Raw genomic sequence first — 14994 nt, 5'->3', positions numbered from 1 at the left:
AACTTTCCTTATTATTCCCCTGGGACCAAAGCCGCCGGTGCAGACGCCCAGCTGGGCCAGGTGGCAGCATTGTTGTGGCCTGGCTATGAGGGCTCGCTGTCTTGGGTTGAGGGTAGAATTTTCCACTGGCACACTTAGCATGTCTCCGCACTGCTCCTCGCCTGTCAGAGCCGTGCGTGTCAGCGGCACTTCTAATGGCACCCAGATGAGGCGAAGAGAGAAGCATGAAGTGAGGAGGTTGCGGGAGAAGAAGGCTACATGTCTCAAAGAGACAGGGGAACAGGAACCTGAGGAGTGTGAAGGAAATTGCACCCCTGTAGGTGTGAGAGAGGAGGGGAAAAAAGAGGAAAAACCCCTCCTCACCCCTCTCCTCCCCCCACAGGCTGTGGTGAGACAGGTGACCTGCAGAGTCATAGCTTGGAGTTGTGCTTGTTTATGGAAACTAGGTTCCAGTCATGGTGGTCAAACAAGGTCACTCGTTTCAACGGATGTCTTTGATGTGTCCATCTTCAAGGAAACCAAAGTGTGTTGGCTAGGGGTACAGAGTGTGGGTGTGTGTGTGTGTGTGTGTGTGTGTGTGTGTGTGTGTGTTATGTGGAGGGAGGCGGGACATGGGTCAACTATTTCCTTTGAAGACGTGTTTGCGTCCAAGCCAAGGACAACATAAAAGAAAAGATAAATTAGATTGAACGAGCATGAATTGCAATTTAGTTAGGTGTGCGCAGAGTTTCACTGTATAATTTAGAGTCCGTATGACAAGGAGAGAAACAAAAGGGTATTTCGGTTTGTGCATTGTACACACATGACCTACACCTTTTCTTCTCGGGGAACTTGTTCATGATGTTTGATTGAGGGTTGCACATATTTTTCTGGTTTATTCTAACTTATGATAGTATGCATCATTGCAAAACCACAAGCACCCAGTCCATGCCAAAAGGATAAGCATCTTGTTTAATGCTGTTTCTCTGACTGACATGCTGTGTGTAACGACGTTTGAACACTAACACAGCATCCCAAATCAATGTCAGTCAAGTTAGGAATTAAACAAGGATTAACAGCAACCTTATGAAATACTATCTCCATGCATTCATGCAGTAGGCCTTTCCCACTGTCTTTTACACACACACACACACACACACACACACACACACACACACACACACACACACACACACACACTGCTGCCTAATGTTTCCAGCGGCTGCCGTGTGGATGGTGTGCTTTGTTCTGAGCGCTCTGACAGTGAGTAGAGGTCTCAGGAGGCGCATGTTGAAGTTGAAAGCTCAACAAGCTCTCTGAAGTGGCGAGCTTTTATGTTGCACGTTGTGCTGGCGCTGGAGGAGAGGGCAACACAAGTCCAAAAGACAAACTCCTTTTAAAAGCAGCGTATGTCAGTCATACGCATCCTCTGCAAGAGTTGAGTCTGTTTGCAACTTTATTAGGTATACCTTTTTTTTTGTATTCACATTGCCGGGAGCAGAAGATTGTAGCCAAAGCAGCATGTCAGAGTTATTAAAGTGTGAATTCATGCCTCTGGGCTGACTCTTTCTCTGCTGAGGTCACGGTACATGTCAGGACATGAATCTAGCTGCTCACTGTACTGGATTGGGTGATTTAATCACTGCGTGTGTGTGTGTGTGTGTGTGTGTGTGTGTGTGTGTGTGTGTGTGTGTGTGTGTGTATTTACTGTGTGTGTGCTCAGCCACATTGCGGTTATCACCTCTTCTATTTAATAGTTCCCGTTGTAATGATTCTCGATATTAGATGTGTATTATGTTAATTGTGCTCAGACCGTGACAGGCTGTTTAAACCCAGCTTGTTGAGCCAATAAAACATCACAGCAGCCGGATGAAGAGCAAACAAACCTTAATGCCTCAATACGGCATTTCATTCTAAATTCAACTGCGAAAAATACACAACTTTTCACGAGGACAGTAGATGTTCATGAGAGTTAAGTAAGTTCACATTCACAATTACGCTGTACTGAGACACTTAGTTCCCCTTTGTCTTAAAATGACACAATGGATCTGCGTTATTGTCATGGACATGTTTGTAATCTTGGATCACATTCCTTCACTTTTGCCAAGAGCACTGACCCTTACCCACCAAACTGGCCTCATTTCCCTTCTCTACTTCAACTACTGCTTCGATGTCTTTGGTTGTGCTGCGGGGGGCAAAGAACGGCAAGGAAAGAGCATGGAAAGAACCTATTTTCCTTAATATTGTCTGGTAGTATTGATGGTTGTAGAAATGTTGGATGGAAAGACAGGAAGTGCCTCTTTCATAAGCAGCTCATTAGGATCTAAAACATTTGGCCAGCCTGCTCTGAGATTCGTCTGGATGGCCGAGTCATCTCCTGTGACCATCCAGATGGCTTGAGGCCCTGGCGAGATGCCAGGAGGAAGAAAGGCAGACTAGACAGAGGAAGAGTTATGTACTGTATATGCGGCAGCAGTGGCCTCGAGGCTAAAAAAACAAGTCTGAGACCACAAGGTCAACTGTTACTCCCCTCACTCCATAACTACTGCTGCGAAAGCCACGTCTGCCCCAAACCCCGGTGCAGGAACTGAGTGGTCAACTAAACAGAGTTGGTCGGCCCAGATGTAAGCGTACATATCTGGATTTTAACCTATAGTAACTAAGTGTTTGGACACTTGGGGGCAGTGGAAACAATCAGTTGTCAACACAACAGTGAGATATTATCACTTTTCATGATGAAGGTGTTATCTAAGTATTCAGGCAGTTATGAAGCAACATTAGCGTTCAATAGGAATCTGGCGGCTTCGTGTACATAAGTCCAATATGTACTTTCCTTTTAGCTCTGTTTCTTGTCTTCATCAACTCCTGTGGAAAATATGTGAAGTTGTTTAAAAACGCAACTTTATTCACCATCTTGTTGCCAACGTTGTCTTAGTTCAGTTGTTGCTGGTCAGGTGATGCAGACGTGCAGACTTGCTGAAACAATGAGGGGAAACAAGCCAAAGCACCTGCAGCGAAGTTGAGCTGAGGAGAGTTGGGTAGTTAATATGTGCAAGTTTGTCAAAATGATTTATTCTTTTCTTACATACTAAATGGCCATTGGGCACCTTTGTTATGAGAAAACATTTGATTATAGCCGTTTTAAAGCCTTTGCTATATTAGACTTGGTGAATTTGGCGACACCTGTGGTTACTGAGAGTAACAGAAAGTACGTTTTTAATCACAAACACATTTGAAAGGAACTTAATGACTAGTGAGGAAGAGGAAACTAGTGTATCTGATCCCAGCACACACAAAACAACTGTGAGCATAGAGGATTAACCTGTGAAATGCAAACCCCAAGGTTTGTAGATACACAGTTTGTGGGAAAGGCGGACCCTGCCAGTAACCCTGAGAGGAAATTACAGAATGTGAACACATTGAACTATTTATATATGATCAGGAATGGGATTTGATGTCGTGAAAATCTTAACTTTAATGTATCCCTTTAAATCTCTGCTAGAGTTGCAGCCTTACGCTCCTCCTCTTCACGACACATGTGAACCAAGCCAGAGTGGTCTAATGAAAAACTAATGGGAATCTCATGATGAGATGGTCAGCAGTGTTGTGTGGCCTCACAGACACTGGCGCCAGTGTTTATAATCCCTTCTTATGTGGTTTGCAGAAATCTGCGTTATAGTAAAAATATACTCAAATGGTGCCTGCTTAACTTATTTGGTTTGAAATGGCATTAAGTAGGTTATTATCAACTGCTTCATTCTGCATGTCAAAGTCTGAGATAACTCTGACTCTATCAAAGCGTATTTACTCCTTGATTTGTTGGCAGAGTAATCGAGAAGGACAGTTGTCTGTTCAACAACTGATTCATCAGTGTGACTTTATTTGGAGGAATGAGAGTTTGGCTGAACCAAACAAATAACAGAAAGATTAAGATGGCAAAACCCTCAATTATTCACTCTTTTGAGTTGCTATCTAAGATATGGCAGGGATTTAGAATACAGTCAAAGAGTCTCTGTGGTGTTTTATTTGCAGCGCGATATAAAGGGGCCCCGTCCAGATAAGACGTTCTTTATAGATGGTGTTTCCCCAGGACTGGAGACCTCAGGGCCAGTCAGGAGATATTAGATGTCCAGGCTCTGGAGCCTGGAGTCCTCAACCCAGCTGTTCACACAAAACCTCCACACACAACACGCTCAGCCAAAGAGGACACACAGGGGCAATAAAGTTGGGTCAGGTGCAGACGACTGTGCCAGGACTGTGAGTGAGTGAGTGTGTGTAGTTCATGATTGTGTAGGGCGTTTTGTATGGGATGTTTACATTGACCAAGCCAAGCTGATCTCCTCTTTGTGTTCATTCTGTTATGTTCTCCTCTCCCTCATTTGGCTTATTGCAAAATCTAAAGCATTAATATCTGGTATGAATCACCATGACAGTGTGTCTGTGTGTTTTTTTTTTGTGTACAACTGTGAGTTTGATCACAAACACAAAGTGTATAATGCAAACAACCACAAATGTTTAGGCACACAAAAAAATAACTGGATTATTTGTATTGCATTCACTATTGAGACATGTGAAACTGTTGCAACACAGCCACAACATGGTTATGGTTCCTGCAGGCCGCTGTCTGTTTCACATCATGGAGGTGATTACAGAAAAAGGCATTGTTTAATCTCTTGGCTTCCTCACTGAGATTAAATATCTTGTTTTTGAGTGTCCTGGCCAAGATTGCCAAGAAATAAGAAAATAGAAGAAAAATGTTTAATACTATGTCTCTTCAGAATAAGAAAAGGCCAAATAAATCTGATCAATGCAATCTAAGATGGGAGACAAGACTGACAGTGGTAAGAGGAGGACAAGTTATGAGTAGGTTTCAAAATACTGTCTGTTCCTCCTCCACAGAGGGCTCATTCAGACAAGAAGAGGGCATGGCAGGATATCCTGACCAGGCTCGACCTCCAGCGGCCAAAATGTTTCTTGCTTATGTAACAAATAGTGACACACAACTGTTCGGTGCACAGGATCAACCATGTGATGTAGAAATGAAAAGCAGAGGCAAATGTTACGAGAAAACGAGATCTAAACAGACACTAGTTGGGTCGGTGCGCTGGCCCTTTAAGAAACAGAGTGGATGAGCCCCCCTCGGGGCCGAGACTGGGTCTTTGTTTAAAAACTACATGCTCCAAACTGCTGCAAGACGCTGACATCAGCAGAAGCTGGGCCGGGGGTCATATGAGGTCGAGGCTGCCACTCACCCCCTGCAAAATCCAAACAGCCTGAGCAGACCCTGGAAGAAGAGAAAAAAACAACCTGCCAGAGCATTTAGCTTAATATACAGTGTTTGCAGAGACCACAAGAGGCTCCGGTTAAAGAAAACCCCCTAATAATGTATGTAAACGTCATCCCTTCATTCCAAAACCAACAAAAACATATTGCTTGGGTTGTTTCAGAACTGAAGTTAGGTCAACCCGTTTTCAAACCTAATATGTATCGATTATATCTTCATCGTGGATCAAACCTCTGTGACAGACTGGATTCCTCTGACAGGCACAGTAAAGTGAAACTACTATACTTTTCTTCTCAGTCCTCAGTCAGCAGGATGTGTTGCTGCTGTGGCGACAAATCCTCTCAGCAGTAATGGACCTAACTGGAACATTGTGACCTGACACTCATGACATAACCAGAAACAGACTGCAGGTGTTGTAAAGGAAAGCTGTAACTTGTTCCAAATGTGCGCTGATGTCCGCAAATGCCTTCACAACCTCTGGTTTTTCCACAAAGTTAGACTTCAGTGGTTAGTTTTATACGTTTATGGCACTTGGCAAACAGATTAATTGTATCTGCGATGTACATTGTGGTGCAGTGTTTTTGTGGTAGAGTCAGGGAGTTCAACACACACAGTGACTCAGTACTTATTACGATAAAACATTTCTGATTCTGCAGAGAAACGTGTCACGATAAGCGAGTGATCCTCACCATCGAGTCTGTAGCTCGTAGGTCAACCTCAGATCAGTGCTGTAAAAGACTGCAATGCGATGAAAGGCAGCAACAACCACAGACTTTACCCTCTCCTCACAGACATTGCAGATGCATACAGGAGATAAGAGTCTGCTGCTGGAAGATGCAAGTGAACTGAGTCACACTTACCTCTGCAAAGGACATGCACATGTGGGCACGTACGCACATTTTCAGGCTCACGCACACACACGGGTTACCATCTGTCTGACTGCTGAACTTTTAAACCCTGACATCCCCACAAGTGGCCAACATCACATTACATTACATGTAAGCCACTTACAATAAATGCATTCAACTGTAAGTACGAACTAGGAACAACAGGAATCAAGAGAGTACAATTTCTTAAATAAAGTCAAACTACAATGTGCTATCAGTAAGAGCCATCTAAGTGCTGCCTGAGTGCATCAGTGCAACATCACAGCTTGTCTCACACAGAATCAAACTCTCTTTTCTCACCACAAGGGTTGTCAGGATATTTTGACTCAACCACCCTAAAGCAGAAGGCTGTGAGCGTTTGTATTTCACAGTGATTTCAGGAAGACTAAGAGCCATCAGAGTAAAATCCACTGTCAGCTGTTCTTAAGTAGCTTAAAGCAGCAAGAGGTGTATTGCTAAGAGAAGAAGCCTTGAGACAGTTTGATCAAAAACATTGAATGTAAATGTTCACAAGATGTTGATATGATAATTCTCCCCTCCTCACAGTTTACTGTAAATCTCCTAGTTGGTAGTCAGCAGGGGAGACTAAATTGCATTGATATTGCTGGCAATGGTGAGTTTTCTTTGTATCCAAGAAGGGACAGTAGTGGAGCAGGTATTCAGATCATTTACCCAAGCAAAAGCACTAATAGCACAATTGTTCCTTTATAAGAAAGCATTATATATAAACAGTGGAATGAGGTGGAGTAAGAAGTGCCAGTGCCTCTGAAATGTAGTGGAATACAAGAGTATATAAGATGGCATGAAAAAGGTAAATTCAAGTACATCATGTTTGTACGTAAGTAGCTTGAGTAAATATGTGCAGTGCATTGAACTTCCAGCTGCTAACAGACAGACATACATTCAAGGTCAAGGAGGCTTGACTTTGCTGATTTCTGGGTAGTGAAGTTTTTCCTTTTGAACAGTAGCTGAACGCTAAATGACACATAAGCACCGGTGTGGGTGGCTGTTTTGCGGTCACAGGTGTGTGTTAATGGTGTGTTTTACTGCAGCTTTGAATGTGACTCAGCCAATCAGAAGTGAAGACCAGAGCTATGTTTCTTTGTTATAACAGGCGTAAAGGACATTGGTTAGGTCTATTCAGCTGGGAGCACATGGGTGAGGCTTTGGACAGAGGCTGGTTGTCAGGAAGAAAATAATGATAAGAGAGAGTGGTAAATTCAGGGAATAAGGATAAGATGGAGAGCAAAGTCCGATACAGTATAAACACCCAAGATCATACATACACACACACACACACACACACACACACACACACACACACACACACACACACACACACACACACACACACACGCCCACACTGTGATTCATGCAGACAAAGTCAGTCTCCAGCAGAGATCTGTCCTCACCAGAAGGCCTCAGGGGAAACCAGACAGAATATTTAAGACAGACCTCCCTAATCCCTTTAGTGAGACTGGAATCACACACACACACACACACACGCATGCGCACGCACACACGCGCACACACACACACACACACGCGCGCACGCACGCACGCACACACACACATTTATATTTAGGGAAGAGATTCAAAAGAAAACAGGATATCCCTAAATTTGTTTTCAGGCTTGCATCTGTGTTTGTTTTTCTGTGCTTGCATTGTTATTCCATCTTTATATTTCCACTTAAGAATTTTCAAAACACAAGAGGAGCGGGTTTCGGTCCAGAAACATGCACAACAGTCACTACAGCCATCCAGCAGAACTTGACTCTGTAGCTTTTTATGGCCGGCCTGATGTGTTGACCTTATCATGGTTTTTATGATAGCAACAGACAGATAAGCGCGTGGTTGTTCTGTCTGAGCTGTGTGACAGTGTGTGAGGATGCAAACCCATGCCGAAGAGAAGATAAGAGCAGTTTTTATTTTACATGGATACACTGCTGTGTGTGTGGTGGCAGTGAGAGGTACCTCCTGTTGCTGCTTCTGCTGTTTGACAGTTAGTGTATGTGTGTTTGTGCATGTGACAGAACAAAAGGTCACGAGGCTGACTCTGTGGTCACACATGAGTCCCTCTGACGTTCGATCCCACAAGCGAGGCATCGCAGAAAACGCTTGTAGCCACCTACACAACACACAAGAGATAAACACTGTTCCTCCCCCTCGCTGCTCTCTTCTGCGCTCGCTCCCTCGGTTGATGAGAGAGTTGTTATTATTGGCAGAGGGCCTGCTCCTAACTCCCAGTAGAAGCCAGATGATTGTTTTTGTTGCCTGAGGTCCAGACCCTACCTCTCCAGATCCTGTTACTGGAACTGTGGACCGATCCACGGGGTTCCCGCTGAGAGTTGAACATAAAGAGCGGGAGCGAGATGAATCTGCAATCCAAACAGACAGATTTTAATAGTTGACATCAATAAGAATAATTGAAATAGATTGGCTTTTTATTTGCTGTTAGCTACAGCTGGATTGATGTGGATGGAAAATATATGTAGGATTAAGGCATTTACTCAAGTACTGTACTGAAGACCAATTTTGAGCTACTTGTGTCTCATTATTTTTGGCACATTTCAGAGGGAGATATTGTTTTTTTACCCCCACTAAATTTCATCTGAAAGCAATACTTACTTGCAGATTACAAGTGGCCTGTGGAGTCTTTCATGTAAAGAAACATTTACATTCAGTATTATTTACCAAGATGCAAGTCATGTATTATTAACTTCCACATAAAACATATGCAAAGCAGATTTTTTCTTAAAAGTCCTAAAGTTTTGTATATCATTGTGTCTTTGCTCGCAGTACCTTTCTAACTGTGTTTTGTTTGTTGTTTGGAGAATAGTGTAAAAAGACTTGTGAGAGGAGATTGTTTTATTAACTTTTCAAAGGCAAACAATAGACTTAAATGTGATGCTAGACATGCTAAAAGTGCTCTGAATAATGGAAAGTGTAAATACCAGCTATTGGGGACTGTGTGAGAATGCCAAAAGCTCCAGAGCAAACAAGTAAGCAGCATTTAAGTGGAGATTGTTTTCAGTCAAAGCAGCTCCACCTCCACCAGATAACATTACATACATATTCATATAACATTCACATGCAGCAGTTTAAAAATGTTTATGTGAATTTTGACTTTTGATACAATTTGCTTTAATGACACTTTCTATAATATTTTGAATGCCAGGTGTTGACGTGTGTTGTGGTGCTACTTTAACTCAAGTATAGCCTCTGAATGATTCATCCACCATTGTAAAATAGTGCCTCCTGATCGGTCACGTTAACTCTGTGGTGCTTATTCAGTACATTTCCTCATTAATTTAATGTAATCTTTTCATCTATGAAATGAAGCTTGCGCTACACTGCAACTTACAACACACACATGCACACCTGTCACACGTGTGTATTTTTAGCGGCCGGGTCGAGCAGCTGTTTGCCATTACTCATATCAGTGTGTGCTCCTTCTCTCCCTCTCTGACCCAGTGTTATTCTTTCTAAGCCACTGGAGCTACAGTCACTGTATGACTGAGTTGGCTTAACGCTGGCAGGCTGTTTTCCCTGCTGTAGTGGTTTCAGCAGCTATTTTGAAATGCTTGTCAAGCTTAATCATTTCCCACTACCATTGTGCCCAGAATTATTTATCATTTAACCGTGCATAGGGAAAATTTACAAAGACCCTGTTGATGAATTATTCATTGTTCTCCACTTTGTTGTTTGGAGATGTTGCCACAGTGAAACGAGTTCGTTCCGAGAAAAGGGTGCCTGTGTTTTTGGTTTGGCTAAGAAATGATTAAACAGCATTAGAAAATGCACACAAACCGATATATGTGTGCGAGAACAGGCCTCACACACACACACACACACACACACACACACACACACACACAGTGGACCTATCATCGTCTTTCCTCCGCACCGTGGATCAAGACACAGAGGTGAGGGTGAAACCTGACACTGTGTGTAGCTGTGAAAACATGTTTAGCAAAGGATAGTGTCTCTTAATTGGCCCGTACACTGCATCAGAGATCATTTCGAGGTCGCTCCATCCCAAAAGGCAAAAAAGAGCTTTATTACCCTTAATTAAGATTGCATTAATGACTTCCCTCTGCGCTTGGACATAAACATCCAGTTAGTGTTTTACAGAGTGTAATTACCCCGGTGGTGTGATTACCTCAGACCGGAGCCTCCGCTGGCTTCCTCCAGCAGTAATAGCTGGCCAGCAAGACATCAGCTTGTTTAGTTTAACTCTGCAGATCAGGGTTGGACGCACCAGAGAATAACAAAGAAAGAGAGAGAGCCAGACAGAGTAATAGACATATTGTGTTTTACAGTCCTTCTACTAAGCAGATGCTCTGATTAAATATTAAGGCAATGAAGAAAAGGCTTTAGGCAAAAGGTCACTGCACACGGTTAAGTTGGTAATCGCCATACAAACCCTCACGATAGAGCTGTTATCAGGAGTGAATCTAATCTGCTGATCTTTTATTTGTGCAGTCAAACGAGCATCCGCCATGGCTGCATTATAAACAATCAGGATGATTCTGGCATCCAGTGGCCTTCAGTTCAAACCAACCACACCATGAACAACTGATCCACCTCTGGCTCAAGTCTGTCAGTAACCGCCTCGAAGAGAAAACAAACCCTAAAGCAGAAATCATATTTCTTTTCACTCATTGCCCACAATTGACGGTGTAATGAATGATATGCATGTTCCACTCTTTTCTAAATATGTTGCAATGTTATCAGCAGTAATTTTGATGAATGGGAGAGACATCTGCCGAGCTGTGCCAAGTTCACTTGAACCAGGAAAGGTATCACAACACTCTTGTTGACGACTCGTCATCAGTGCAATCACAACCTCTGCATCTCAGACTGTTGCTCCACAGAGTCCTGGGGCCTGTATCACCAAATTTGCGACATGCCTGCTGCATTTTGTAACGAGAAATTTCACGGTAAAGTTAATTTTGATGGGTTTCTCTATTGCAAATTGAGCAGGCCCCTGCTGATTCCTGTTTGGCGAAAGATGTTCACGTCCTCAAAGCTGTGCAAATTCCTCCAGATAATGTTCATAACACACAGTAGCTGTTTTTCGCTGACTTCTTGCTTTGATAAGTAAACCATCACAGCTTAAGCAGACGATTGAACTCTGGTTGACACATCCTCACAGGCCTTTGGGCATTGAGGGATTGCGGTGGACTTTTGGACCAACCAGCATAAAGGTGTTTGCAGCATTACAGCTGATAAAGAGGCGGACTGTGGGGGTAGTCAGATAGATGTTAGCTGTAGGTTGACTGAAAGTTAATGGGGGAAGGGGGACACGTCTAAGCTGTGCAGATGAAGTGCCACCCTTTGAGGGGGATTTCCAAGCACGATTTACCCAGAGAGTTGCTAAAGGTCAAGTCATTAACCCTTTATTGATAATGCTTAGAAGTTCAGCCTTCAGGCATCAACACTATGCCAAACAGTCATGCATTCCCAATACACAGGCTTACTACTGTGCATAAGCCGTCCATGTGTCACATGTAAAAAAAAAAAGGTTGTTCATCAACCTACATCAAGAGTTGAGGCACATGAGAGCAGCCAATGCATTTGATCGCCCCTATATACATATATGTGACGCTTTTACTCTCAACACTATCGAGGTCACAGGGTGCATACTGTACAACATTAAAATAAATGTAATGATCATTCTCTGTGCTGATTATCGCATTAATTCAAACACAAACCCCCTTGTCCCTTGCAGCAGCATGAGCATGACTTGGCTCGGCGGACTCCAGGGAATTGGTGCCATTGTAACATGCTCAAACCTCATGGGCGTGATTGAAAGCGTGAGGTTTCAGGGTGTGAGAACCACGTGAGAGAAGTTGTTGAGAGGACAAAAACAGAAAGAAAGAGTGAGGGAAAAAGGGAGAAAAGGTCTCTTGTTTCTTGCCTTCAGAGGCCCAGCTGCTGCAGCTTTCATTATTCAAATGCTGCAGCATGACACTGAATTAATACAGCCATTGGTAAACACTGCTACATGAGGGCCGGTGCCGCGAACATTGAGTTGGCTTGTGCAGCAAATAAGTGAGTCAGGCGATGTGTTTGAGAAAAACAGGCAAGCGAGAGAAAGAGAGATAAGTATCTCTAGGACATTAAATAGATCAGTAATTACTAGATGTTGCATGTTTACCCAGAGACTGAGCAAGTTACAACAAACTACTTGAAACTCAAATCTTACTTTCATATGTTTTGTCATATAGGGCTTCTGTTTGAACTCATTGCTTGAGAGAATAACAAAACAAGTTTCGACTTTCACTTCTATTCGGTCGTATTTTTAAAGACAACTACAACCTTCCTCTTGTGTTAGCTTTCTGTTAGCATCTCTTGTGTTAACGGGTCGGTTTTGACCCAAATACCTTAAATCAGCTGTAAAAAACAATTATCTATCATCCAATTTGTTTCTCATCTCTTGGTTACCTTGTTAAGCTTTCTTATCCATGGACATATTGTTGTATGTTTTAATTTTGCCGCATGTATATTTACTTCAAAAAAAAAAAAGGCTTTTTTTTCAGCAAGAGAAATTTAATACAAACACAAAATGAAAAGCAGAACAAGTCATAACACACAACATAGATGTGTAAGGTTAAGAAAAACAGCAACCAATCAAGCAAATCACTGAGCCTAACAACACAAAAGTCATAATTTCACCCGGAGCATTTTATAATTTAGTGAAACATTTTTAAAATTGAAAATTTAGTTGAAATAGAGGTTCCTGACAAAGTCAAAAAGCTTTGATGCAAAAAACACATTTTATGTGGTTCTTTTATTCATTTAAAACCTAAAACGGGTCGGTGCCGACCCGAACACAAGAGGAAGGTTAAGAAGATGATTCCCCGTTCCATGTCCGATTGAACTTGCTCGATGCTGCATTTTCCTTTTTCATATTCTTTTACGCCTCTGCACAACCCCACTGGGATCACAAATGCTGATCCCCGTGTGTCGGGCTCTGGGTTTGAAGAGGTCACTACCCCGGGGTCACAAATGGAGGAGGGGCTGTAGGCACTGAGGGTATTTCTGTCTTGTTCCCTGCTTGTGATTTCTAATGTTCTAATCTAGGGGGTGCGTGAGAGCAGGGGATTGCCAACTTCCCTTCCCCCACCTCCTCTGGGGAAAACTTTGCTAGGTTGAAGTGGGTAAGACGATGTCCAGACACTCGTTGCTCAAACTCATAAAAACAACCATGATGAGAGGTGATTGTTTGCAAAGTAACATCATAGTTACAACATAGACATTCAGCTACAGTAAGGAAATTCACTGCCAAGTATGACTGCCATGAGCCTGAAAGACAGAAAAAGATAGAGAGACCGACCTAATTAAAGAGACGGAGAGAGACTGATTGCCTGCCCCCCCTACTTTAAATCTGTGATAAGTTCAAGAGTTCAAGATGGTATCAGGATAGTTTGTCTTGTGTTGCTAACCGCTCGACGCCACTCTGCCAACCAGCGCTGGTTTGGGGTGACTGACCATGATATGTAGATCATAAAACCTCGGCAGTACGGGACAGTTCAGCCTGAGTTCATGGAGGTAGTCCGAGAGAGAGAGAGAGAGAGAGAGAAAGAGAGAGCAAAGAAGAGGGGAAAAGTAAGGTCAAGCCAGCAATCGTGCGCTGAACTCTGCAGACACTTGTTCAACTCCACCTCTGCTGCACACTGATCTGTTTTTAGAAATGGACATAACAAGCCCAAAACTACATGCTAGCACATCAAATTTACTACATCTTGCAACATTGCCCCCAAATGAAACCGCAGAACTACCGCTTCACAATATATTTGTTGTCTGCACCTCCCCATCTAAACATCCTAAAGCAAAGGAAACAAAGGTTCCCATTGGACCAATAATGAATAAATAGCTCCCATGTGACCACGGGCCAAGTCCCATTTCGCTCCATCCTCTGTTTGTTTTCCCCACCATTGTAATTACCCCTCCCCCCCTAAAAAGCTCAAACTACCCAGCAGTAAACAAACCCAACAAACCCCGGGACCCTGACTCAGACCCATAAAAACACGACACAAGAGAGTAGAGGAAGGGGGGTTGAAGGATGGTCGCTTATAAGGACAAACATGGCAAGGCAGCAGGAGGGGAAAGCATTGGGCATTCTGTGTGTGTGTGTGTGTGTGTGTGTGTGTGTGTGTGTGTGTGTGTGTGTGTGAGTCTGTGTGTGTGTGTGTGTGTGTGTGTGTGCGCGCAAGTGTGCCTTTAACCCTTTCCTCTGGCTCTGACCCTGGCCCCCTGCCAGCAACAGTCACAGTCTAATTACTGAAATCTGTGTGCCAGCTAAAGGCATTGTAGAAGTCAGTATTGTCTGGGGCCCCGTGAGAGCAGTCACCATTCTTCCCTGGGTGCCCTCTATTCATTGAGGTGGAACGGCCTTTACAAGAAATCTGTTTTTTGAGGGAACAACGTGTTTGAATGAGTCGACTCAGACCAGCCCGCTAAATGATATAGTGGGACAGAGGCTCACTGTAATGAATTAGGCAACCAGCATAAACGAGACCGACTGTGGATCAACATTGTCTTAGTCTGATGCAAAGTTGCCGGAGCGACGTACTTAGCAAATTAGTTGCTAAAAGTAAGTGATTTAGCATCAATATTGTGTTGTATTGTAGACATCTTGCATTTCATAACAAATGCTTGCTATAAATATTCACCATGTCCTTTAATTAGTCAGTTTTTTGCCTTTATCAACGGAGGGCAAGAGCTGATGTCATTTTTCCGACGATGATATCCCTGCGCTGGTACCAGATTAGAGCAGTGCTCCCATGTTGCCCAGCGGGGAGCATGGAGGGACCAGCTACAGCTTAGATTCCCCAG

Source organism: Clinocottus analis, unplaced genomic scaffold (assembly GCF_023055335.1).
Source record: "Clinocottus analis isolate CAN_PGR_092001 unplaced genomic scaffold, fCliAna1.0.p SCAF_17, whole genome shotgun sequence".
NCBI lineage: Eukaryota > Metazoa > Chordata > Actinopteri > Perciformes > Cottidae > Clinocottus > Clinocottus analis.
The sequence above is the reverse complement of the archived record's forward strand: the minus strand, read 5'-3'. Positions refer to the sequence as shown.